We start from the raw sequence: 27406 nt of genomic DNA on the forward strand, positions 1-27406 counted from the left end.
GTGATGGACTTGAACCCAAAGAGTCTGGCTCTAGTCTTCATGCTCTTTTCTGCCAGACCAAACTGCCTCCATCCTCAGAGAAGATATAACATAATGGGAAGTTTAAACAGTCACATATGAAATGTGAAATACCTCCATTCCACAACATGAAGCTTCCCACAACAGTGTGTGCTTAGATGGCGCGTGGGCCCTGAGGCAGGAGTAGCGGCAGATTGGCAATGTCTGTTTCTCAACCATCTTACTGTGGACTCACATAACCAGGAGAAGCTTCTTAGGAAGGCAAGAATTGAATTTGGGCCTTCTTCAGTGGAAGAAATGGATGAGAGAAGCAGAAAACAGAAAGCATTCTAAGGCGAAGAAAGGACTTGGGCCACTGTTCAGGGACCGAAATGCACAAAGCATTACTTAAAGAGGAGCTGTAGGAAGGCCAGTCTTCCCAAAGCAGCAGGGTCAACTAGAGAAAGATGGGAGATGTATTAGAAAGGTTTCTTAAATCCAGATGTTACAAAGATGTGACTATCAGGCAAAGAATTTGGGCTTCATTTCATAGATAAAGTGGCATCGTCTTACGAGGTCAAGATCAAGAATGGGAAAGTGAAAAAACAGGATTTGGGGAATATTAATCTGGCAACCATGTGCAAGACGAATAGAAAGGATAATTAAAAAGGGAAGCAGGGCCCTACTCAGGAATTTGTATATTTTTCAAGATGAGGGCCCGGAATTCAATAGGTATGTTTTAAATAAATAAAAAGGAAGGACGGCATAAATCTGGAAATATTACTAAGAAAATATCAGCAGGAATGGTCTGAATGGTTAAGGAAACCCAAGGGAAAACATCAAAGATTATTTCAAAGGTTTTAAATGTGAGTAACACAAAGTAAGATGGAGTTCATGTGAGAAGAAGATACGAACTGAAATGAGAAGAGAGATTATTTGTATTTCATCATAATCAAAATTATTCCTGATGGGGTAAGTCAGTTCTCACTCAGTCAGCCAATCAGTAATGCTTACTGAGCATGCGTATTCAGAACACAAGAGGAAGGAAGCTTGGTGGGAGAGGTAGAGGCAAGTGTAACTCACAGTAAAATAAACTGTAGAGCTTGGGTGATCTTAGCTCTAATTTCCTTTTCTTTTGGTACATGGACAATAGATGTAGGAAGGTGACATGGTGATAACAAGCTTATGGACTCACACAATAGATCCCAGGAGTGTCCTGACAAATTTCATCTATGTAATGGATTTTTGAACTGTGGTCTTTATTTAGAAAACCCAATCCCCCTAAACACGGGAGGTTCCTCCCAAGGGAAGTTCACTGTGATCTTCCATGGCAGGGACCTCCTGGGTGCTTCTGATTTGAAAGGCTCTTGAGAATCAGTGAAGAGAAGTAGGAGGTGAACTGGGGTCCATCAACACAGCCACCCAGGAAATCAGAGGCCAGGTCTCACATCTCTCTGGCCTTTGCTCAGTATGTAAGAGCATGTGCTTGGGAATTAGATCTGAATTCAAACCCTAGCTCCTCCATTTATCAGAATTATGATTTGGAAAGTCATTTAATCCTGTTTATCATCTATAAAGATGGAAGTAATAACCCTATATCAATGATTATTGTTAAATGCTCTGTTCATGTGACACACTGTTTTATTTTAATTTAATTTAATTTAATTTAATTTAATTTAATTTTATTTTATTTTATTTTATTTTATGAGAGAGAGTGAGCCTGCTTGGAGGGGAGGGGCAGAGGGAGAGGGAGAGAGAAAATCTTAAGCAGGCTCCACACTCAGCACGGAGGCTAACATGGAGTCCATCTCACGAACTTAAGATCATGACCTGAGCAGAAATCAAGAGTCAGGTGCTTAACCAACTGAGCCACCCAGGAGCCCCCATGTGACACACTAAATACATGAGAGCTACTCTATTATTTAAGGAGGTCCATGGAAAGAAGGGTGCTTATCTTAGTTGATTCTGACCCTTGAGTAGTGTCAGAAGGTCTCAATCCAGATTCTTTTACTATGTAATAAAATGGCTTGCATCTTTGAACCCATCAAAGCCCTTCCATGCCCACTAATACATGTTATTCTCACAACAGACCTGTGAGTTAGTCAGTGTGTTTGTTAGTCCTCCTTTTAGCAGATGGAGACGATCTTCAGAAAGGGGCAAAGAGTTGTTACAATCCTAAAACGAGGTCACAGAGCCTGAACTGGAACCCAGGGCTGCTCACTCCTGTCAGAGCCTGATGGGAAAAAGCCTGCTGCCACTTTTCTTGTGAAAATACCCATCCACTTATGTAGTGAACATAGTGCAGAAATGAGCTAATTCTCTAGTCACATCAAAGAGCGGCTTGTTGAACTTTTGACTTTTGGCAAGGCTTAGCCTCAGCAGTTCCTTGACATTCTTTCTACTTTAACTTTTAGTTTTCAAGGCACTTTTAAATTTACTCTTAGCATTCTTGAAGAGCAGGCATTTTTTAAAAATTTTTTTCACTTCTCAAAATGTATGTAGTTATGTTCCCATTAAGTCCACATTACCCATCCAAATACTTACTCAAATCAGAATGTGGGTTTGGATATATGTGGTGTGTGTATGGAGGGGGGTGCATGTTAGTTAACATGAGGAAAAGGCAAATGCAAGTGAAATTAATCTCAAAGATTTTGAGATATGCCATATTACTTTAAATCTTCTGATTTTAAATATAAAATATGCTTTTCTTTAATTTTGTATACCAAATTAATTAATTGGTCCATTGTTTTTTATAAAGATTTTATTTACTTATTTGAGATAGAGAGAGTGAGCATGAGCAGGGGTGGAGGAAGGGCAAAGGCAGAGGGAGAAGCAGAAGCAGGCTCCCCACTGAGCAGGGAACCTGACTCGGGGCTCGATCCCAGGACTCCAGGATCATGACCTGAGCCAAAGGCAGCCACTTAACTGACTGAGCCACCCAGGAGCCCCCAGTCCCTTATTTAATAAAATTTTGTACTTGCTTGGGAGGCATAAGGTCCTAGACAAGCAGGTTTCAGTCTTAAGTAAGTTTGTTTACCTCTTAGGACCTTGTGGCAGGTAGGAGAGGGGGTGGGAAAGAGGGGGTCAAAAGTATGACGGCCATTTCTGAATCCAGCTCCTGTGAGATCAGGATCCCAAACAGCTCTGCTCTGCAACTTGTCCATAGTTGCATGAGTGGAGGGAGACTATAGAAAATTCTCCACGCCTCCTCTGGCAGTTGAAGACTGCTTCAGTCATCATTTCTCTTCTAGAAGCAAGATGACTTTGTTAGAAGAATAGTTGAAATTTTCCCTCAAATTGCTCCCCCTCAAATTTTTGAGGGTTAAGTCCTAGAACGATCTGCCAGCCACCAAGGGAGACACATTTGGGAAAAAGAAAAAAAAGGACGAGTGTTCCTGCATTCTAAAGTCATACATTCAGTTTTACTTTGATTTAAAATATGTTTCCCCAAGGCACCAATTTTTATGTTCTAGGACAGATGACATTTTGACCCTGTGTGATATATTTCTATTCAAAGGACTTTAGGATATGTTTGTTTGTCAGTAAGTAAAGCTGAGATATACTGACTATAAAGTTATTGGTAACACAGAATTTCTTATTTTTATGAAAAGACAAGGAGTATATTTTCCCTGGGAGTGAGGAATAAATTGCAGCACCGAGATGTATATCCCATCCCCACATCAAGGCATCGAAGGAAAGCAGCTCCCTCCATCATCACTCTCCATCCTTTTCACCTCATGGACCAATCATGGAGCTTTGAGTCCTAAATTTAACTTTGGAAGTTTGCTGCAAGTTCCAAAGAATTCCCTAAATAAGTTTCAAATGTTAGCGCTTTGTGGGCTTGGGAATGAAGAATTAAAAGAAGAGCAATGATTACCATTACAATAAAAACTTGGCACAAAATGAAACAGGTTTTCTCTCTCCCTCTCTCTTTCCATGTGCTCACCTAAAGCAATAAATGTGTGGGTGATTACCCCTGAGTTTTCCCAATAATCTCAAGGCAGTTTAATGGCATGGGCAATGGGCTTTTTAAAAGATCACTATAAACATTCATTTCAATTCAAGGAGTATCTTTTAAACTTACTCTGGGACAAATCTGGTACAAAGAAACATGCGAGGTTCAGAAGAAACTTGACCCCCAGGCCCTCTCTGGTTGTCTGTGACCATCCTGCTGCCCAGCCATTCTTTCCTAGCTCCCCCTCCTCTACCATCTTCTGCATGTTGGAGTCTAAGGCCCTATACTTGGAATGTCCGCCTTGGAGGAAACTTTTGTCTTCTCTACGCTCTTTCCCTACGTGTAGTGGGCTGAATGGTGGTCCCAAAGAAATATGTTCACACCCTAATTTCCAGAACTTGTGAATGTTAGTGAATGTTACCTTATTTGGGAAAAGGGGTCTTTGCAGATGTAATTATGTTACGGAATTTGAGATGAAGAGATCATGCTGAATTATTCAGGTAGAACTTAAATCTAATGATAACTGTCCTTATAAGAAACACACAAGGGGAGGGGCTCCTGTCCTGGGTGGCTCAGTCAGTTAAGCATCTGCCTTCGGCTCAGGTCCTGGGATTGAGCCCCTGCATTGTGCTCCCTGCTCAGCGGGAAGCCTGCCTCTCCCTCTCTCTCTGCCCCTCTCCTCCACTTGCGCTCTCTCTCCCTCTCTCTCAAATAAATAAAATCTTAAAAAAAAAAAAAAAGACACACAGGGGAGATTTGACAGACAGAAGGGGAGGAGGAAATGTGACCAAAGAGGTAGAGCTTGGAGTGATATGGTCACACAAGGCCACAAGTCAAGGATTGCTGACAGCCTCCAGAAGCTAAAAGAGCGAAAATACGCATTCTCCCCTAGAGTCTCCAGAGGGAATGCAGCTCCTACAGACACCTTGATTTTGAACTTATGGCTCCAGACTGTGAGAGAATAAATTTCTATTGTGTGTGTGTGTGTTTTTTAAAGATCTTATTTATTTATTTGACAGAGAGAGACACAGCGAGAGAGGGAACACAAGCAAGGGGATTGGGAGAGGGAGAAGCAGGCTTCCCGCTGAGCAGGGAGCCCAACGCGGTGCTCGATCCCAGGACCCCGAGATCATGACCTGAGCCAAAGGCAGATGCTTAACTGACTGAGCCACCCAGGTGCCCCAAATTCCTATTGTGTTAAGTCACCAGTTTGTAGTCATTTGTTACAGCATTCACAGGAAACTCATACACTAGGTGACCTCATCTAATCTCTCATCTTCATATTCCATCCATAGATTTGTATTTTCAAACCTGACCTCTCCTCAGAGTGCCACACCCAACATACATCTAACTGCTTACTGTACATCTCCACTTGGATATCAAGAGATATCTCAAATTTAATATAGCTAAAGGAATTCTTGATTTCCAACCTTTACGCTCACAAATCTACTTCCAAGTCTTCCCCATTAATAAATGGTGCTATCTCAGGTTTAGGACTAGTTCCAACTACTTCATGGCTCTAGCAAAGAACCTAAGCATCATGCTTGATTCTTTTTTTTTTTTTTAAGATTTTATTTATTTATTTGACAGAGAAAGACACAGTGAGGGAGGAAACACAAGCAGGGGGGGTGGGAGAGGGAGAAGCAGGCTTTCTGCGGAGCAGGGAGCCCAATGTAGGGCTGGATCCCAGGACACTGGGATCATGACCTGAGCCGAAGGCAGAGGTTTAATGACTGAGCCAGCCAGGCAGCACACCATGCTTGATTCTTTTCTTCTTCTCAATACCTGCCACCTAATTCCTAGATGAATCCTTCTTGGCTACCGCCTTAGTCCATCATCTCTGACTCAGGTTTCTGTTATAGACTTCTAATCCTCTCCGCCTCGACTCTCGTCTCTCTCCACTAAAGCCAGCATAAACTTCCTACAGTGTAACTCAGATCCTATTACTCTCTGCCTAAGATGTTTTAATAGCTTTCTATTACAGTTAGAATAATACCCAAATTTCTTACCTTGTTCTACAACAATGGTTCTCAACTGGAGGCTTTTTTGCTCCCCATTTCGTACTTGCCCATTTGGTAATTGCAGATGCTTAGGTTCTTTGATCGTCACTAGGAAGAGCCTACTGGCACCTAGTGGGTAGAGCCCAGGAATGCTGCTAAACATCCTACACCGCACAGAACAGCTCCCCATTGTAAAGAATTATCTGGTCCTAAATGTCAGTAGTGCCAAGGTTGAGAAATCCTAGCCTGCGGAATCCACATGTGCTGATTGTTATCTGCCTTCTGTTGTCTTATTTCCTTCTACTCTTCCTTAAGTATGCCAAGCTTGTCCACATTTCAGAGCTTTTGCATAGACTTTGGGATGAAACATATTTTCCTAGATCTTTGCATCTCTGTATCTTCATTATTCAGGTGTGAGCGCAAATATTACCTCCTCAGAGAGGGATTCCTCATCTCAAGTGGCCTAAACCATCCTACCCCCAGTTGCTCTATCACATTAGCCTATTTTTACCTTCTACATTATTGCTCTGATTGGTACTTTAACTTAATTATACCGGTGTTTGTCTACTGTTGGCTTCTTTGCTCAAAGATTTAAGGTGCTCTAAGGTCTTCTAAGCTCTTTGCTAGTTGCACCTGCTGTCGTACCTGGCACAGAGTAAGTGCTCAGTGAATATTTGTCAAATCACTGGCATACAAATGTAAAGCAATAGAGAATAAATAGCTCATAAAACGTTAGGTGCCTAAAGTGATGCGGTGAATCACCAGGAAGGCAGGTTTATTTCTAGCCCTTGTTAATTTCTAGTATATGGCTCTGGGTGTTACCTCCATTAAAGACTTAACTCCACTGACAGAAGGAGTGGTTGGGATGTTAAGCCTACCTTGTTTGTAGAAAAGATGTAATTTTACCTTTGGCTCTATTGTTCCGAAGACAAAGCAGGCTTTCGGGTAGTAGATGGCTGGTAACCAGTTTTTAATATGGTTGTGGATTTTGAAGCATCCACATAGAAATAACAGATGAATCCTTGAAAGCAGAGAAGTCCACTGAGGGATTGCTTTCAGAGAGAAAAATCACAAATTTGCTCTGAAAGAACCTACTGTTAGGAACAGAGAAGAAAGAAAAGTCAAAGGAAATAGAGAAAACTGGTTAGAAAAGTAATAGGAAAACAAAACAAAACCAAGTCTCTGAGGCCCCAGGTCATGGAGTGAGAGAAGACAGCCAATTTATAAAATAAACATTGTTAACCCACCTAGAAGCTGAGTCTCAGCTCCTTCTTGAACCTCTGTCAGCTTCAGTCTATTGGCTTCCTCTCCAGCCTCCACCATCAGGGTGACCCAGAAGTCCTACAAGTTGTCCACCTCTGGCCCCCAGGGCCTTCAGCAGCCATTCCTACACAAGCACGCCTGGCGCCCGTATCAGCTTCTCCACTTTCTCTCAGGTAGGCTGCAGCAGCAGCTTCCGTGTTGGCCTAGGCACCAGCATGAGTGTGGTCAGGAGTTACGGCAGGGTGTGGAGTGTGGGGGGCATCATAGCTGTCTCAGTGAACCAGAGCCTGCTGAGCCCCCTTAAGCTGGGGGTGGACCCCAACATCCAGGCTGTGCACACCCCAGAGAAGGAGCTGAACAAGACCCTCAACAACAAGTTTGCCTCCTTCGTCGACAAGATGCAGCACGTGGAGCAGCAGAACAAAATTCTGGAGACCAAGTTGAGCCTCCTACAGCAGCAGAAAACAGCTCAGAGCAACATGGACAGCGCATTCCAGAGCTCCATCAACCACCTTCCAAGGCTGCTGGACACACAGGGCCAGGAGAAGCTGAAGCTGGAGGTGGAGCTTGGCAACATTCATGGGCTGGTGGAGGACTTTAAGAATAAATACAAGGAGGACCGTGAGAGACAATGGACTCTGAGAAACAAACTGAGGTTCTAGAGGGGAGGGGGGTGGGGGGATGGGTTAGCCTGGTGATGGGTATTGAAGAGGGCACGTATTGGTTGGAGCACTGGTGTTATACGCAAACGGTGAATCACAGAACACTACATCAAGAACTAATGATGTAATGTATGGTGACTAACATAACATAATAAAATAAATTTAAAAAAAAGAATAAATACAAGGAGGAGATCAAAGAGCATGCAGACATGGAGAATGAATTTGTCTTCATCAAGAAGGATGTGGACTAAGCTTACAGGAACAAGGTAGAGCTGGGGTCCCGCCTGGAAGGGCTGACCGATGAGATCAGCTTCTTAAGGCAGCTGTATGAAGAGGAGATCCGTGAGCTGCAGTCCCAGATCTTGTTCACGTCCATGGTCCTGTCCATGGACAACAGCCGCTCCCTGGACCTGGACAGCAGCATCATCAAAGTCAAAGCCCTGTATGAGGGGGACATCACCAATCACAGCCAGGCTGAGGCCAGACCATGTACCAGATCAAGTACAAGGAGCTGTAGACATTGGCTGGGAAGCACAGGGATGACTTCCATCCCATGAAGACAGTTTTCTGAGAAGAAACAAATATAAGCCAACTCAAGGCTGAGATCAGGGGCCTCAAAGGCCAGAGAGCTTCCCTGGAAGCCACTATAGGGTGAGCAGCACAGGGAGCTGGTTGTTAAGGACGCCAATGCCAAGCTGGCCAAGCTGGAGGCCACCCTGCAGCAAGCCAAGCAGGACATGGTGCAGCAGCTACGTGAGTACCGGGAGCTCCTGAACATTGAGCTGGCCCTGGACATTGAGATCACCACCGAACATGAGTATCCATACTAAGACCACCAACGGCTACTCCAGTGGACTGGGCTGGGCCTAAGGAAGCCTCACCAGTCCTGGCCTCAACTATGGCCTGAGCTCCTTCCAGCCTATTTTGGCTCAGCAGGGGCTCCAGCTCCTTCAGCCCTGTGAACCCCAACAAAGCTGTGGTTGTGAAGATTGAGACAGTGATAGGGAAGCTGGTGTCTGAGTGGTCTCATGTCCTGTCCAAGTGAAAAACCACCGTGGTCCCTCCCATCCTCCCATCTCCTGTGGCTGCCATAGAGCTTTGTGGAAGGAGCAGTGCCAGGGAGCATCGGGAACAGGAGAACCACCTAAGGCTCAGCCCCAGTCCTCAGCCTACCCTTGGCGGGAGTCTACTGCCCTGGTTACTCCCTCGCCCATGCCCTCAACTAAAAGCCCGTTCAAATGTCTTTTCCCCCGTAAAGCCTCTGATGGCTCTGCCAGTCCCTCCCCACCCGGTAAAAAAAATAAGTAAATAGAAGAAGAATTGCTGATGCCTTTTTGGAACTTTGTGCTTTTGTGTTGGGGGTGCATGTTCCTTCCATTAATCAGTGAATAGCTGAAAAGTTTTTGGCAAAGCAAAAATAAATTTAGCTATAAAGAAGTACCTACAAACAGAGAAGGTAATGAAAATATTCAGTTCTTACTTTCTAAAAATGTTAACCCTGCTATGAAATTCCTGTAATCCTAAAGGGTTTTGGGATAATCCTCAGACCCGCTAATTTTTCTATTATCTATTTTACTTATTAGGAAAAAGTCTGATAATTTCTAATAGCTTCAAAATGTTGGAAATAGAAGTTATTCTGTTCCCTTTCACCCTGTGTTGAGTGGTTGAGAAATCATCAAGGGAGATTGGCAAAATTAGGAATTGGCAAAAGCTTCCATCTGCCCCAAACCGATCCAGTCCTGTTTCCATGTTTGGAAATGGTTTCTTGAGCTTATCCACACTTTGTTGGCAGGTCATATCTTTGCAGGATGACAGGCACTTTTCTACCACCCACTAGCCATGATCCTGGCCTTAGAGAATGCAAACCATCTGTCATGTCCAGAATCGGAGGGCAAATAAACTGAGGACCAAGTGAAATTATGGGTGCAGCCATTGTGTATGAACTGACTGCTTTGCAACCACACATCATTGAGCTTGCCTTATGGAGGTGTATTTTGTCCCACCATATGAAGAGAGAAGTGAAGGAGAGGACATTTTTGAAACATGGGTACAGAAGGAGAATTTAATATATCTGATAATGAACTCAATGACTACATTTCATTCTAAGAAAGAATCACTTCTGTAACACTTTTAGGGAGAGAATACATCATTGTGCCCAAAGTCAGATACTTTGCAGGAGGTATCCTGGGCAGATATCTATCCCCTTAGACCATTACAGTGAGTAGGCAGACAGTTCTTTCTGTCCTACTTAAGCACTTTCTCATCTAGGAGAAACTAAACTTTAATCCTATCTAAAATTTCAGAGGTGGATTCCTTCAGTTTAAGGGCATATTGATACAGGCCACCAGACTCAGAAATCATTTTGCCTGACTTACTGATCTATATTATCAGTAACTGCTGTTTCAATGTTTACTATATCTTCAACAATAAGAGAAACTTAAGACATTGGGATTTTCATGTATTTAGACCTGGTCCCAACAATTATTTTTAAGTTTTGTATCTTTAACTTTTTAAAAAACATGAGATTTTACTTACTCCTTCTGTCGATTGATCAAAAACAAAGGGAAATGAGGATCAACTGGCTTTTTAAAATTGGTATTATTAAATGTTGTTAGGATTCATTCCACTGTCTGTAAAACCTTCATTGTAAGGGTGTCTCTCCCAATCTTCTGACCTAACAACTTGCATTAAGTGTTTTGCATAAAGTTCTGGGAAACCTGTATTCACCAGTTAAGTACTGGCTCTAGGGAAACTCAGAAGCTTAGAGGCCAGAGCTGTCCTGGGTACATCCTGTCCTTGAAATGTGAATATTTCTAATCAAGTGCTGGCCAGGAGATGCATGCCTTTCACTGAGACAGGCCTAGCAGGCCTAGTAGGATGTGCATGGCCTTTGCATTAGAGGAGGATCACCTTATGAAGTCCATCCACCAGGCTTTGGAATTTCAACCTAATTCTAGAACATGGAGCAGATGCCAAAAGAGGTTTTAGAGGGTAAGAGATAAACCAGAGATAAAGGGGAAAAAAAATTGCCTGAGGAAACCTTCAGGTTTTATATATTAGGTTGGATTCTCATTCTCTCCCTCCACCCTTCTCTCTCTCTCTCTCTCTCTCTCTCTCTGTCTGTCTCTATTTCTCTCTTCCTTTCTCCTTCTCTCCCATTGGATTCTTTCATTAACCATAGGTAGTTCTGAATGAAGAAGATCTGTGATAAAAACATTCATCTATTCATTCGACAAATACTAACTACTCTTAGACACTGTGCTAGAGATCCTGATGCTCTTACAAATAAGAAAACCCCTGCCTTCAAGGAACTCATAATCCGAAAGGCATCACAGACAAGAAAAATAACCTTTATGGCAGGATGCATAATGTGTCCCAGGTATTAGCTGGGACCTCCTGGCCCCTTGGGACCTGGCAAAGATGAGCCTCACAAAATTCCCATTTCATGTCTCTTTGAAGGCCAAAGCATGTTCCCAAGATTCCTGTTACATTCTCAGTCAGCTTTGCTCTGATTTCCTGCTTTCTGATGTTCTCTGCTTCTTGTAGCTGTTCTTTTATTTCTGTTCTGACATAGACCCCAGGGTTGGGACAACTCCTTCTCTTCTGTTCCCTCCCACATCCGGGTGGGCCTCTCTTCCTCCCACACGAAGGAATCATGAAAATAAGGTTACTATACTGATACTATGTTGTAGAACTTGAACTGAGAGTTTTGGGGTCATGAGAGAGCACAGAAATAAACCTCAAATGACATAGGGCCCATTCCTTTGGTGGGGTCTATCTGGTACCCCTCACCGGGGCCTTCTCAGTGTCTGCCTCACCTCACAGAGCACTCAGATGTCCTCCTGCCTTCTCTTCTGACTCCTGATTCTCTTCCTCATGCCATCCCTCCTGCACTGTATTCTGCCTCACCCCCCGTACTCCAGTTCTGGAATATTCTTGCTCTCTGTTGTCCAGCGTAAGGCTTTCCTTGTCATGCACTCCAAAATTCAAGCACAAGCCCATCTTGTTCCCGCCTAAATCCTTCCTGGTGCTCAGGCAATGGGCCTTTCAGGTTCTAGAATCCACTTTCTGTTCTCCATATAGAAGGCCGTGTAGCTGCCTACTGTTTCTCCTCTCCTTTATCTGTACTGATTGACTTATACACTCATTCAACAGTATTTGTTGGATGTCTGCTGTGGATCAGGTACCACTCTGGGTGCTGAGAGTAAAACTGTGTACGAGATGGACACAGGTCCTATCCTCATGAATTTACATTCCAGGAAGAATGTACAAGATGCTAAGAAGAAACAGAAAGGCCTTACCTCATTCTGGGATAGGATTGCACATCATGGAGAGCTAAGTCTGACAAGACAAGCAGGATTAATCTAGGTCACTCAGAGGATAGCATTTCAGACAGAGGGACTCAAGGACAAAAGTTGGCTCTGAAGTTCTCCACCATTCAGTCGAGCTGCTGGAATGAAGAGGGAAACAGAAATTGTGGTTTATTTCCATCATCTCTCCCTCCAGCTCCCACACCTCAATACTCAAGCCATAGCTTTTGAGCAGAGTTGAGGTATGAGCTCTCTAGTGAGGAAGACAAGGCACAGTCTCCTACCCTTTTCAGTTTCTGGGTGGAGTCAAGGGTCTGAGAGTCTGGTTTGAATTGGTTTCTCTTGCCCAGAGGCTGGGCCCTGGAGCACGCTCTCTCCTCACCCAGGTAGATCCCAAGGTAGGAGCTTCTCTGCAATCTTGTTTTGGAGAATGGAAGTCAGGATCTGGCTGGAGGGTTTGTCATGCTCACAAAGAGCCGTAGGATTTGGAATTGGGTCCCAGGGCTGTTGTTAGCTTATATGGAACATTTATGCAAAACTGAAAAACAAAACAAAGCAAAACAAAACCCTGCCACTTCTTCTGGGACGATGGAACCCATGGTCGGGGTGCAGGCTTTGAGAAGGGGAAAGTCCCCTCTACCGGGATGTCGCCTAAACGAAAGGTAATCCACTTTGTCCCAGGTTGTGCAGATTCTATAAATGTAGTTTGAATAGATCGATGAGGTTCTTATAGTACCCAAATCCACGGATATACTCAAATTGTAGGTCTTTCCTCACAAGGCTCTGAATGATTAGCTTATAAAATGGCAGTGTTTAAGGAACTGTACATCACAATCGGTACATCTTTTCCCTTCTTCTTATCCAATTACTTAAAAATAACAGTAATAATGGTTAACCTTTATTGGGCATACTTGACATGTTCCAGGCACTGCACTAAGTAATTTCCGGAGATTAACTCCATGAATTCTTACAACAACCCTGTGACTTACACATCATCAGTCCCATTTAATGTTTCAGAAAACAGAGGCTTAGGTGGTTGAACTCAGCTAGTGAGTGGGTTTTAACTTAGAGCCCGTTGTAACTCCCACTCTATACCACCTGTTTTCTTTTATTTCCCTGCTTTCTTCCTTTCTCTCTCCTCCCTCTCTCTCCTGCCCCATGGGAACAAACCCTTGCAGAGAAGCCAGGTCAATAAGGTATGCATTGTGCTTCCTGATAACTCTATGATTGACCTCTGAGTTCTGAACGGCCCTGAGACTGGGCTTTCTAAACAAATAGTTTCCCTTTGCTGTTTGGGGTATGCTGAAGAGCTCAGGATTCTGAAAATCCTGGTTTCAGGTTTCCAAACCAGTAGATCATGCCCAGAGCCTAATCCTTGCTGGGTGGTAACATGTCACCACACAAGAAAACATAGCTCTACTTGGCCCTTGGCAGGAGGCTCTGTGGCTTTTCTGGCCAGCCCAACCAAAGGCAATGGAGAAGCCCCCATCCGTGGTCATTTCTAGAGAACTCTTCGCCATGTGGGGAAAACAGATAGAGAATAGTACCTGGTAGTTTCTCTACAAAAGGCTCCATGTTTTCCTTATGTTTTTGGCACACCTCAGGATAATTCCCTTAGGTATTAGCCATCCTCTCAAAAAATCGTAAGATACACAACATTTTAACCAAAGTTGGTAGTTAAAAACTGGGGCCACAATAGTGGTACTCCCCTTGACTTGACTTTGAAAAACCTTTATACTCTAAAAAAAATGTAATGACTACTTGAAACATAGATCTATTTATGCACCTTTAACCTTTGTTAAAGATCGTGATGTAATGAAGATGCATAGCTAATCCAGAAAATGTCTAATTTTGGTGAAAAATTACAACATCCAATATATTAACTTCCAAATAAGATAACCTGGTGCTCTCAGTTATTGGTTTCCAAGGACTCGTTGAACATTTCCTTGTTTGGCTTTGGAGGAATTTGCTCTGGGATTTCAGCCTGGCCCTCGACTCGCTGAAAGACTACAGACATAGAGCAAGCAGGCAGAGAAGCCAACTAGCGAAAATGAAAGTAAGAGGTCCTGGGCCCGATGCTTAGTGTGTGTTCTTTAAAGAAGGAAGAACTCCTGCAGGGTCAGGGGAATGTCACTGGCAGCCCCAGAACTTGGGAACGCCAATGAGACATCATGTACTCCCGACAGATCAACAAAGTCCAGAGGCAAAATGTTTCATTGTAATTGATATAGCAGTGTCCTGGCTTCCCTGAGATGTCTTCTCTCCCAGAGGTTGTTATTTTACCATTAGCCATTTAACCCTTTCCCCTGATGTTGACATACTTAACCCAGTAGGGAAAGCGAGTGGTAGATCTTCCAGACCGAAGCCCAGGTTTTGGAAGGTTACAGCTAAGAAAGCATCCATAGCCAGGTCCAGTCCCATTTAGTAAAATTTCTAACCATGATACAGTGCTGGGGCATGCCAAGAAGGGGACCAGATATGCATTCATTAGCTGAGGTGAAAAGAACAATGTTGGGCGCCTGGGTGGCTCAGTTGGTTGAGCGACTGCCTTCGGCTCGGGTCATGATCCTGGAGTCCCAGGATCGAGTCCCGCATCGGGCTCCCTGCTCAGCGGGGAGTCTGCTTCTCCCTCTGACCCTCTTCCCTCTCGTGCTATCTCTCATTCTCTCTCTCAAATAAATAAATAAATAAATAATCTTTAATAAAAAAAGAAAAGAACGGTGTCTTCCTCTTAGTTGGGGTTGGGGTCAGGGAGTGACAAGGTCTTATTTTTGAAAATTGTGAAATAAATATTGATTAAAATGTGTAACATTAACATCTCACCTCTTGAGAACTTTTACAGAAACAGAGTGATTGTGAACACTATTGAATTTTTCTTTTCTTTTTTTTTTTAAAGATTTTATTTATTTATTTGACACACAGAGAAAGAGAGAGAGCAAGCAAGCACGCACAAGTAGGCAGAGTGGTGGAAAGAGGGAGAGGGAGAAGCAGGCTCCCCACTGAGCAGGGAGCCCAGTGAGGGACTCGATCCCAGGATCCCAGGATCATGACCTGAGCCACTTAACGGACTAAGCCACCCAGGTGCCCCTCTACCGCATTTTTCAAGTGAGGTTTCCTAAGACCTTTGAACCCTGAGAAGCACATCAGAAGTCCTAAGTCTAACTGTTAAATATTACGAAATATGGTGTGGCAAAATAAAAACTTTAAAGTAAGAGGAGCAAGAAGACCTCTGTTCTGATTATATTTTAGCCTCCTCTAGTTGAGAGAATCTGGTAACTTTTCCATGATCATTAGTTGACCGTAAGGACCCCTTGAAGCTCTTAAATTCTCTGCTAATATAAGCACAGCACTCTGTCGGATAGGTTTCCACAGTTTTAGTGTCTCCAACACCATGTAGGTAAATTTTAGACTGAGGTCACAGTGTAGTATTATCCTCTAAAACATTTTTCTGTTATACTCAAGTGAACTGTAAATCTCTGAAATGCTAGATAGGTGTTTCATTGCACTTTGTGAACGTTCTATATGGCTTCAAAAATACATCTGAGACTAAAAATGTATTGTCTTTCAAACCACTTTCATGTATGGTGTTTAAAATGGAAAATGCAATATAAGGAAATACAGTATTTCTCTCCAGATTGTAATAAAAGGTTTATATGATCAATTAACAGTGCTTTCACTGCCCTCTGCTGCATTAAAGAGAGCACTGAATTTGGAGAGCTTAGTCTTAACATCTGATTGGGGAAGGCCAACTTTTCATTTATGGTCATTGTTATTAATGCTCACTGGCATATTCCAAGTGTAACACTATCTAACCTGGAAAATCTCAATAATGAAGCAGCCAATGACCCAAAACCAAATAAGCACTCTGTTCTTGTGAGTCAGGATTTTCTGGGGTTTTATTTGTTCCGGGTGTTCTTTCTACAAGATCACTAATATATATGGAAATAGCTGTTTAGTTAGCAGGTAATTATAAAGGTTTTTAATACCTGTTATTTTTTTTAAGATTTTTATTTTTAAGTAATCTCTACACCCAAAATAGGGCTTGAACCCACAACCCTGAGATCAAGCATTGCATGCTCCACTGACTGAGCAAGCCAGGCATCCCAATACCTGTTATTTTTTAAAATATGAAAAATTAATAGAAATGGCAATAAAACATCTTAGATGAGAACCTTGCTTCTTTAAAAAGTGGAATGAAGCTTAATAGAATTGCTTTGTGGGAATGTTCTATTATTTGAATTTAAATATTGGGTGCTTAGCATAAGGAAAAGATTGAGGGTTTTCATAGTTTCAAGTATATCTTCATCTACTTTTAATTAACAACATTAAGTGCCATGTCAGTCTATTCTCTAGGGCTTCTATTTAATAATAATAGTGAAAATTAATAACATACTCATGAGCCTTCCTGGAGATATGCTTGTTATTTGTATTCATTATTGACCTAGCAAAAGCTTTACCTGAAATCTATTTTACTCCTGAATTATAAATTATCAACAAATTTTATTCACTTAACAACAATGCGTCAAATGTCTATTATGTATCAAGAACAAACTTATAGATGAATGTAAACTGCATTTCTGACTTAAGATGGTCACAATCTAATGGGTGTAAAATATAAATAAACATGTCTTATGGAGAAATTTCGGGGGGGGGAAGAATTTTCCAAAGATAGTGCTCCCATTTGTGCCAATCAAGAGCCCCAGTAGTCTGATTGTTTTTGATCAGGATCTATGGCACAGTTACTAGTGACTAACTCTGCTTGTAGTACTCCTCAGTGCTCACTAAGAAAAACGGGAATGGGTTTTGCAAATCTCTCTCTCTCTCTCTTTTTTTTTTTTGTTTGTTTTTTAACTATATACTTTTTAATAACTTGATACCTTCCTTGGACAAAATGTCTGAATCTACCCTAAACACCCCATTTCCTCTCCAATCACAAATGTATTTGTAAACAATAGAAAGATAAATATACTTCCAAGTGCAGATAACCTTTATTTTATTTTTATAACTCTGAAGGGATAGTAATAGAAAACTGGTTCTGTTATATCCAATTACTGCCAAAATGGAGAGTTACCAATCCAACACTCCAGAACCAAAGTGGGTATTTTGTGGTGGATGATTCTGACATTTAACTAGCTAGGAGTCAATAAACCTCTTTAGCAAGTTAGTTTATTTGGTACCAAGAGTATATTTCGAAAACACAAGGAATACATAAAGGGCTTTGCTTGAAGTCCTCAAATACCATATAAGGAAGTGATTGCTCAAAGTTAAATGCTTTAATAAAGTTTTTCATTTTGTTATGGTTAAGGTAGGCATTTAGTTATACTTGCTTCAAAAGTTTTCCAGGATTAAGTCATTGAAGTCATACTGTATGGTGTGCAACTGGGACCTTTGATCATCCTTTCATATATATGAGCCCTGAATGGAAACCTTAAGCTTCTTCTTGAGAACCTTAGCCAAGCCCAACCTGTCTGCAGTGGTCACCTCCATGAGGAAGCAGAGTAGCCTTCTATTTGGACAACTTCTTTTAGTCTCCTCCATCCTGTGGTCAATATGGTCCTTCAGCTAGTTGCATCCCGGGAACACAGGGAGTGAAACATCCAACTACTGTCCATCAGCACTTACCAAAAATGTGCTTGAAGCAAACCTGTCCACACTAAGAAATATTTTAAGAAAAAGTTTCATAAATTGTTTTTTATTCAATAAGCATGTTGTAAAATTTTTAGGGGGCAATAATTAATCATCCTCTTCTTCCTCTTTTAATTTCACAACCAATTAAGGAATAGACCAGAGTTAGACAGACGGAGCTTAAAAAAAAAATCAGCTTTATTATTGGTAAACTTGACTTGGAGAGTATGGTTTGACCTGTGCCCACATCAGTCTTCCTTACAGGTTCCCTTTTTTTCCCGGAAGCATTTGCATGTGTAGGGAAAACTACCTATGATTGTAGGTACTTTATAACTCCTTGTCAATACATAAATGAATGAACTGGCCAATCACAAAGGTTACTTCTGGTTTTAATTCTCAGAGGAATGTCAATATAAATTCTAGAGTACAGGAAATCTTTTCATTTGTTTTGACCCCCATGACCATCTGCCTCTTTGGACCTGCCCAGCTGCTTTCAGAGGTGACAGAAAGCTCGAATGGCTTTCGGACAGAGCACTTTTGGTACCAGCAAGAGGTCCCCTCAGCACCTTTTCCCCTTTCTCTCCCCCCTTCGTCTGAATATACAACATGTTGTTCTCTGATGTGAAAATATTGTTTGATTTCAGAGATTTGCTCAGTGCCTTAGGCCAGCTGTTGTGGCTCAAGTAGGATTAACTCAAACACCAGTTGCTGTTTAGCAACTTACTCTAGTCAATCAACAGATATTTAATATATGCCTTTTATGCAGAAAACAAAGAGAAAAGCAGAACAAATCCAATACTCTTAAGAATGGGAAGCCAGGGGTGCCTGCGTGGCTCAGTTGGTTAAGTGTCTGCCTTGGACTTGGGTCATGATTTCAGGGTCCTGGGATTGAGTGCCAAATCAGGCACCCTCTTCAGTGGGGAGTCTGCTTCTCCCTCTGCCCCTCTCCCTGCTCATGCTTTCTCTGTTTCTCTCTTCCTCAAATAAATAAATAAAATTTAAAAAACAAAAAGAATGGGAAGCCAGATCCTGCTGATGATTATGGTATGCCAACGTTTTTAAGACAGCAGAGACGTGAAATGCCTGCCTCAAAGGTCCCAAATGATCTAGGCTGAGAGCCATACATATCCACCTTCCTTTCAGGTTTTAACTTCAAATTATCAATTTTACTCACAGTAAATGTGGACTTGACAATGGGACTTGGACCTGAGGCTAAACCAGCACTTCCTTTTAGGGAATTAATATTTATTGAGGTTATTTGGCCTCTGGTGACAGGCCAACCTGCTTCACCCATTCACAGACGAGAGAACTGGCAAGGAGAACAGAAGCCTAGCTGGGCCTACCTGGGGAAAGTTTAATTGCTTTCTGGATTTTGTTTTTTGTTTTTTGTTTTTTTTTTTTAAAGGAGTGAATTTAATTTTTTAATTTTTTTTAAAGGTTATTTATTTATTTATTTGTCAGAGAGAGAGAGTGGGTAAGAACAAGCAGGGGGAGCTGCAGGCAGAGGGAGAAGCAGGCTTCCCGCTGAGCAGGGAGCCCGATGTGGGACTCGATCCCAGGACCCTGGGATCATGATCTGAGCCAAAGGCAGACGCTTAACGACTGAGCCACCCAGGCTGGATTTTGAAGCACAACTGAGCCCACTGCCCACAAGCACAGTCAGTATAAGACAGCAAGAGAAAGGATTGGCCATCACAAACTTTTCCGTTCAATAACCGTAGTCTTTGGAAAAATCCTGTTCAATGGTGTTCAGGCTCTCCACTCATCAAATTAGCTACTCCTCCCATGGGAGAAGTGACAGGAGACATCTAGAAGATATTGTCCCATCTGTGGGAGGAATGGAATTTCCCCTTTGTGGAGAAAGTAAGAAAAGGGAAATAATGGTCTCCCCAACACTGAATTATTCCACAGGGGTAGATCTCCCCAGGCAGTCCTGATGACCTTCATTGTCCTGAACACCACTGCGGGTGGACATGTAGAACTCTATTTAATCTCTGTAGAAACTCTGATGTAGGAGTTAGCCTAACTTCTTCTCATGGAGACCCTCATCAGAACATAAAAGAAAGAAAGAAGACAGAATAATATTTACCATACATACAAAGGGAAATCCGAGCCTGCAAGCAAAATCTGTACCCTCATGTTTCCCATTTGGGAAAATAAAATATTTTATATATATTTTTCTTTCCACCTCCCCCTCCTTCCAGAACGCAGGAGCTTATTTGTCCGAAGTAACCCACAAGGAAGCCTAGCAAATCAGTCTCTTATGTGCTGACTCCAGTTTCTTTCTATCATTGCCAACGCTCTTCTCCTAGGATTGTCATTGGCTTTAAAAGGGGTGTCATAGGTGAAAATGTTTTGCCTATTACCTAAGCGTTAAAGTTACCTGTCTCTGGGTTTGAATCCTGGTTCTCCCCTGTACTAGCTCTGTGACCTTGGGCAAACCGCTACAATCTGTCTGAGGCTGAGTTGATTTTTCATCACAGGGTGAGTGCTTACTAATTTTCGTGCCTTTCCTCTGAATGTGGGAAATGAATTAGATATAGAATCAGCAATATATATTGTATAAGCTGGCTGTACCCACCAGCCTCCTGCTTTGTCTCCCCACTCACACCATTTTTTTTGCAGGCGGCAAATGCAGTGGGAAAATATGAACTTTGGAATGAAACAGCCATGGGTTTGAATTTCTGTTGTATCATTTATTAGCTGTGTGACTTTGGATAAATCACCAAAAGGGTCTCATTCTCTTACTGTGCTAACAATGTTAATCATAATGAGGAAAGAGACCTATATACAGAGTCCTATCTTAAAGCAGAGAATCATAGTATACACATCAAATATCAGATTTTTTCCTCCATTTTAGAAAGTGGTTTATATATTATATGAGGTCTTCATTTCTTCATTGACTGATTCACTTGTAAGGCATACCTGTGCACTAAATTTGTACACAAGCACACACACAGAGTTCCCATGGAAGCCAGCTTCCTTTCAGGAGGGTGCCGATTTCTTTGAGAAAGCCACAGCCCAGTGCCCGTGATAACTGGCATTTTCTCTTATGGTGATGAGTGAGGATGGGTTAATCCCTGTGCCTGTCAGGTTTGACCAACTACCCCCAGATTTCCCTTCATCAAATGTAAATATGCGTCCTGCCAAGTACTTTCCATTTACTTTGTAAGCTTCGTGTTTTTCATTGGAAATTCAATCCATGTGTGCTGAGTTATTTACTGAACTCAGAATATTATTGGGCAAATGCCAGTTCATATCCAAAAAGTTCCCTCCCCACAAAAGAACCCACCATAAAGATCCACATTTTTTTCTCTCTTCCTTTAATTTTTTATTTTAATCAGGATCAGAACTAAAAGAAGCCTCATTTGGTTCTGAAGTTACATAAAAGTTATATGGGCTACACCAGTCAGTAGTCTCTGAACATACAAACTAAAAGAATCACACCGAAAGGAGCAATCCGCAGTCCCTCAGAACATCTTGTTGAAAGTGTCAATTTTGTATTGACTTGTTTTAAGATTCCTTTCTTCACCAAAAAGGAAATTGGTTCTTAATGTTTCCGTTTTACAGGTGAGGACACTAACAGTCAATGACTTGCTTATCATGGTCAGATGATAGGAATTTGGAAAGGTGAATGAAGAATAAGAAATAAGCACAGCTAAGGGTTAAACTCAGGTAATTATTGTATTTGAGCTGAGAAAAGAGGCATGGTGGACACCTCTTGTGGGAGAGTACATTTTAGCACCCAAAGGGAATCAGCGCTTGAGCGGCAGGTGCAGCTTTTCTCAGTGGGATGAGATAAGAAGTGTTCACACAGGCATGATACCATGAGTTCTCATGCACTAGAAATATCATGTGTAGGTAGAGAGGTGGATTTTTTTTTAGAGCCACGTTATACAACAGATTTTCTTATTTATGCATATTCAGTCCATCTGTAACTCCTTTGCCTGTTTTTGGCCACCAGCCTAGAAGAGGCCCAGACCCAGAATATTATGTAAAACTGTGGGATTTTTGACAAATTAGGTTTTAATTCCCTTACGGTTCCCTGATCCACATTTATGACTTCCACTCCCAAACTGATGTGTTTAGCCTGATCTCTCATTTGCTTCTAGTCTAATTTCAACAATTCAACTGATTTTAACACAGCCCTCTGCTTGAATACCTGCTAACAATGCTCTCACGTATAATCGGTGTTATTAATGAAACATGTTGGAAAGAGAGCTTGGGTTTTATTTTTATTTGCCAATATTTGATCCCCCTTCTGAGATTCCCTTGCCTCTACCGATAACACCACCATAATTACAAATTTGCAGGCATTCTTGATTTCCACTCCCCTATAAATCTGGTCTCTTCCTGAGTCTATAGTTTTTGCTTCAAATTGTGTCTCTTATCTCTTTCCTGTGGGTTATAACAGATAAACTCTAATCCAGGCTCTCAACACTTCCTGTTTGCACAACTTTAATGGTTTCCTCATTTCTCTGTCTTCAGTCTTCTCCTCTTTAGTCCATCTTGCACACTGACTAATCTCTCTAGGGGCTTAAGAACCAATGAAAATTGCTCATCGCAACTGGGTCATATCCAGTGTCTCATCCTGGCATTTAAAACTGTTTTTAATGTGGTTCCACCCCACTGATCCATCTTTACTTTCAATGACCTGTCACACACACCGTCCCCCCCTTGTTAGGTCAGCTGTACACCTCTCCAGAACATACTATGTTTTTCCCCACCCCTGTTCTGCCATGCTTACATCACGGGTCACACACAGTCCAGTTTCACGGCTAAAGGAGCTGGACAAAGACTTGCACATGGAATGATAAATAATTTGGGAGACAGATTCCCAAATCCAGCTAGTACTAGTACTAGAGAGAAGACAAGTCTAACAAATAGAATAGGGCTTGGGACAAGTATAGGAACAGAAAATTTGGGACGGTCCGGGCAAGCAGTTCCTCTGAGAAAAAGCCAGACTTCAAGAGTGGGAATGGACTAGCATAGGGATGACAGACAGAGATGAAGGATCCAGGACAGCCATTCTGAGAAATCTAGGCATATATACAGACAAACAGCATCTGGAATATCTACCTATGGTAGTAGAGTCCAGTAATTTCTTGGTGAAATCCAGGAGTAGGTCTTTCATCCCTGGGAGGATGAAGAGATATGTATGACAAGGCAAGAAAAGACTCCCATCCTAGAAGAGCTGGGATCATCAAAGGCAGGATTAAATCACAAAGGGAGAGACACGCAGAAATATGGTTACAGGATTTGTTCCCTAGAACAATAGAGAAGCTTGTGAAAACTAGGTCACCCAATCAGTACCAACCAACATCAAGTGACCCAGTCCTGTGCCCCAAAAAACACAGCACTGAGAATTTGTGTTCCAGAGGCTGAGAGGGAATCTACCATCGTAAATGCCTTTAGACTTGAATTATATCCTCTTGCCACTGACTGTATGATCGTGTGCAATGTCCTTAATTTTTGTGAGCCTTGATTTCTTCATATATAATAATGAGGAAAATAATTCATACTCTATAGATTTGGTATGATGATTAAACAAAGTGGCTGCTATGGCACCTGCCATTTCATGAGAGGCTTGCTGCTCTTTGCCAGACTTCTGACATTTCTCCTCCGAGAAAGGGACTGACCCTCGAGGCTGAGGTGGTGTTAAGCCTGTGGGTGGGACCCTGCCATTCCACTGACGGTGGAGAAGAGTCCAGAGGCGGGAAATCAGGCATGGCCTGACTCCTCCCTGGGATGCCTTCTTCCCTCCCTCTTCTTCCTCCCCTCCTCATTCCCCCAGCCTCCTATCTCCACCAATCCTGAACATGACTCATTCTCAACACAACTGCACCTCTTCTCTGAAGCATCAACTCTGTTCTCGAGATTCCTCCATTCTTTTGGCCCCTTTTGGACTGGCATTTTGCTAATTACTTGACCATGTATAATATTAGCAATCCCAGTTTTGACTTTTTCCAAGTAATCCCTGAGGTTCATGGCATTGCCATTTGTAATGTTGCAAAGATGTAACTTCCACAGAAGTTCTGCAAAATGAGCCAAGTGAGTGAACCCTGCGAGTTGTCCTCCATCATAGTCTAACATAATTTTGATGATACCAATTTGTTGTTGCCTGAACATTTTGTGGGGAGAATTCTATCCTATTTTGGAATTTGAGGGTTGGGAATTTTTAACTTCTCTGGATGAATTCCTTGGTAATGTCAATGGCCTACAATATTATCATTTGTTGATTTTTAGTTGCCTCTTGTACTTTAGCCAGATTTGTTTAACCAGATTTCAAGCCTCTCTATGATTAAGCTGAGTCTCTTCTCTCACATGGTTCCCCCCGAATTTAGCCCAAAGTTGACTTCATAGTGAGCACTCAACCTGCAGTTGGTGATTGATTCAATGAGTGTCTCTTGTTACCATTTTGTTTAGTTTTTGGAATTCTAGATAGTCATTTTCTTCAATTGTCTAGTTACATCTAAAATAAAATTTAACATTTTCACTAGCATAATAGAAAGGGAAGCAAAACACAAAGGAGTTGAGTCTAATACTCAATTTTTTTTTTTTTTTTTGGTAAGAAAAGCATGACAAGCCATTTGCAGGGAAATTTTGGCTACACATCATTCTTGTCACCAGGAAGCAGGGTAATTTATATTATCTTGTTCTGTTTATGGACTGAGTTCCTTGTCTGTTGCTTAATCTATATCCTATGTTGTCGAGAAAGGAGACTCGAGCCCAGCTATCACTCATCCACACTTATATCATCCTGACTTGAACACTACAGAGGAAAAAACACTCTTCGTGTTTGAGAAATGAAGTTGTACACATTTAATTTTGTATCCTGTTTTTGAATAACTTAAGAGGAGAATTTCCTAGATGAAAATAAATCATATTAATTTTATTAATGATGGCCACTACTAATAATGATACATATCCCCATGTACAGTGTAGTAGAACCTTTTCCTCTGTTTTCTAGAAATCTTGATTTTTCAACTCTTTTTAGTGTATTTTTCTTTGTAATATATAAGACCTTATAATATATATTTTCACACAGTGAAAAGAGATGTTGTTCTGCCTATGTTCCCTCATACTTTTTCCAGACCATTCCTCAGTCATGACCATTTTCTGGCTGGCTTTCCTGGCAGAGTATAACACACATACCCACACTCCTAGAACTCTCTGATGTTTGCTTGGTAAGTTCCACTTAGTTCCTTCCTTGGCCTGCGTCCTTCAGGGAGCTGTGGGACCACGGGGTTCATACGCCTTCTTTCTTCTCTTCTCTTCCAGCACATACATGGGAATCATTCCAGAGTCAGATTGGACTCATTTTATGGGAAAGTGTTTGGATTTAGAGCCATATATGATTTCACTTAAGATTAAAAAAGACACAATAAATAACAAATGTTGGTGAGGATGTGGAGAAAAAGGAACCCATGTGAGCTGTCAGCAGAATGCAAATTGCTGCAGCCACTGTGGAAAACAGTATGGAGTTTCCTCAAAAAATTAAAAATAGAATTACTATCTGAATCAGTAATTCCTTTTTTTAAAAATTTTATTTTATTATGTTATGTTAATCACCATACATTACATCATTAGTTTTTGATGTAGTGTTCCATGACTCCTACTGGGTATTTACCAAAGAAAATAAAACACTAATTTGAAAATATATGTACACCTTTATGTTTATCGCAGCATTATTTACAATAGCCAAGATATGGAAGTAACCTAAGTGGCCACTGATTGATGCATGGATAGAGAAGATGTAATATATATATATATATATATATATATATATATATATACACACACACACACACATACACAGTGGAATATTACTCAGCCATAAAAAAGATGAAAATCTTGCCATTTGCAACAACATGGATGGACTAGAGGGGATTATGCTAAGTGAAATAAGTCAGTTAGAGAAGGACAAATACCATATGATTTTACTCAAGTGCGAAATTTAGGAAAACAAAGCAAATAAACAAAAAAAGAAAAAAACCCAGACCCTTCAATATAGGGAACAAACTGGTGGTTGCCAGAGGGGAGGTGGGTGAGGAGATGAGTGAAATAGATGAGGGGGATTAAGAGTACTTGCCATGGGGCACCTGGCTGGCTCAGTCAGAAGAGCATTTGACTCTTGATCTTGGGGTCATGAGTTTGAGCCCCATGTTGGGTGTAGAGATTACTGAAAAAATAAATTAAAAAAAGAGTACACTTGTTATGATGAGCACTGAGAAATGTATAGAAGTGTTGAATCATTATATTGCACACTTGAAACTAATATAACACTGTATGTAAATTATACTTCAATAATTTTTTTAAAAGCTGCGCTAAAAAAGAAAAAGAACTCATCAATAAGTGTCACCATCACCATTTCGAGCATCTTTTCCTATCACATTATACTGTAGCTGGAAAGGAAAGATGTATAGACCACCTAATCCATTGGTTTTCAAAGTCTGATTTATAAAATGGATCAAGCGGGCCTGGCTGGGTAAAGAGGGAGGGAAGAAAGGCCCCTGTGCCTGGTGATAGCCCGTGAGGCACACCCTCTGCACATACCAGTCTGTAAACCACTAATTTGAACTAAATATCACAGTTTGCAGATGAAGAAACTGAGCCCAGAAAGGTTAAGTGACTCACTCATGGTCATGTAAACGAGTTTGTGGCAGAGTAGATCCCAACTTACCAAGTACAGAGTCCTTTCCAGGGCTTTCCCCACAGATAACTGCTAAATAAAGAGTTCGTTTCTACCCATTGGACTAGCGCAATTCATCTCTGTGCCAAGAGCAGTGTATGAGAACTCGTGTTTTCCTTGTTACAAATCTTTTATTTTTGAAGGAGATTCACAATTCACTGAAATCACCAAAGTACCAGAAACACTGTGACAAATCACAAGGGACAGGACATTGTGCACTTTTAGCTGGCCCACCTGTTCCATGATGGGCTTTCTAGCTGAGTAGTCTAAAGCCTTGCAACCGACCTGCTTCATAAGCTCAGCCCAGAGCAGCTCAGCCAACCGAGTCTACTGGTCACTTTAATGGGTGGTCTCCTTTCTCCATCAGCAACCTGGGAAGCTAACCACACATTAGAAGGCCTTGATGGTGGCCAGTTAGCGCAGAGCCCACCATTAGAGGCCATCCACATCAATACCATCCTCCACAGCCTTCCTTGTGATTAATGTAATCACAATAATTACTGGCCTCCCTTTTGAGGTCTTGGCCACAAGAGCAAAAGTTTTCCCTGAGTGCACCATTTCCAAACAACTGTAAGTCCCTAGTTGTAGAAGATGATGTCATGAGTTCTGATGAGGGAGTTGCTCTAGAGCAGCTGAGGATTGGCCCCAAAGGCCTAACGGAGCCAATTCAACTTATATCTTACAGCTGCATCCCCATGGCCACATGCATGCAGCCAATTACTCTATCATTAACCAAAACAAGCTTATGGATGTTATTGTACTTTTTACTCCTATACCTTTTAGAGGAATATTGAGACCTAAAATCTCTTTTCTTTCATGCCCCTCAGACTTGGCACATAATTATCTTTCTTTCTCCCTTCCTTCCTTCCTTCCTTCCTTCCTTCCTTCCTTCCTTCCTTCCT

At 41.7% G+C, this 27406-nt stretch overlaps 1 protein-coding gene and 1 pseudogene across 3 annotated transcripts in view; both read left to right on the forward strand.

Annotated features, from left to right (window-relative positions):
• The window catches only part of SYNPO2 (synaptopodin 2), a 165619-nt gene that overhangs the window by 63178 nt on the left and 75035 nt on the right, over positions 1–27406 (forward strand). The window lies entirely within an intron of this gene.
• On the forward strand, positions 708–8922 carry LOC141372696 (keratin, type II cytoskeletal 8-like; annotated as a pseudogene).

This window comes from Callorhinus ursinus, unplaced genomic scaffold (genome assembly GCF_003265705.2).
Source record: "Callorhinus ursinus isolate GAN/ISIS: 27379988/994484 unplaced genomic scaffold, GSC_fseal_2.0 scaffold4, whole genome shotgun sequence".
In the NCBI taxonomy this organism is placed as follows: Eukaryota; Metazoa; Chordata; class Mammalia; order Carnivora; family Otariidae; genus Callorhinus; species Callorhinus ursinus.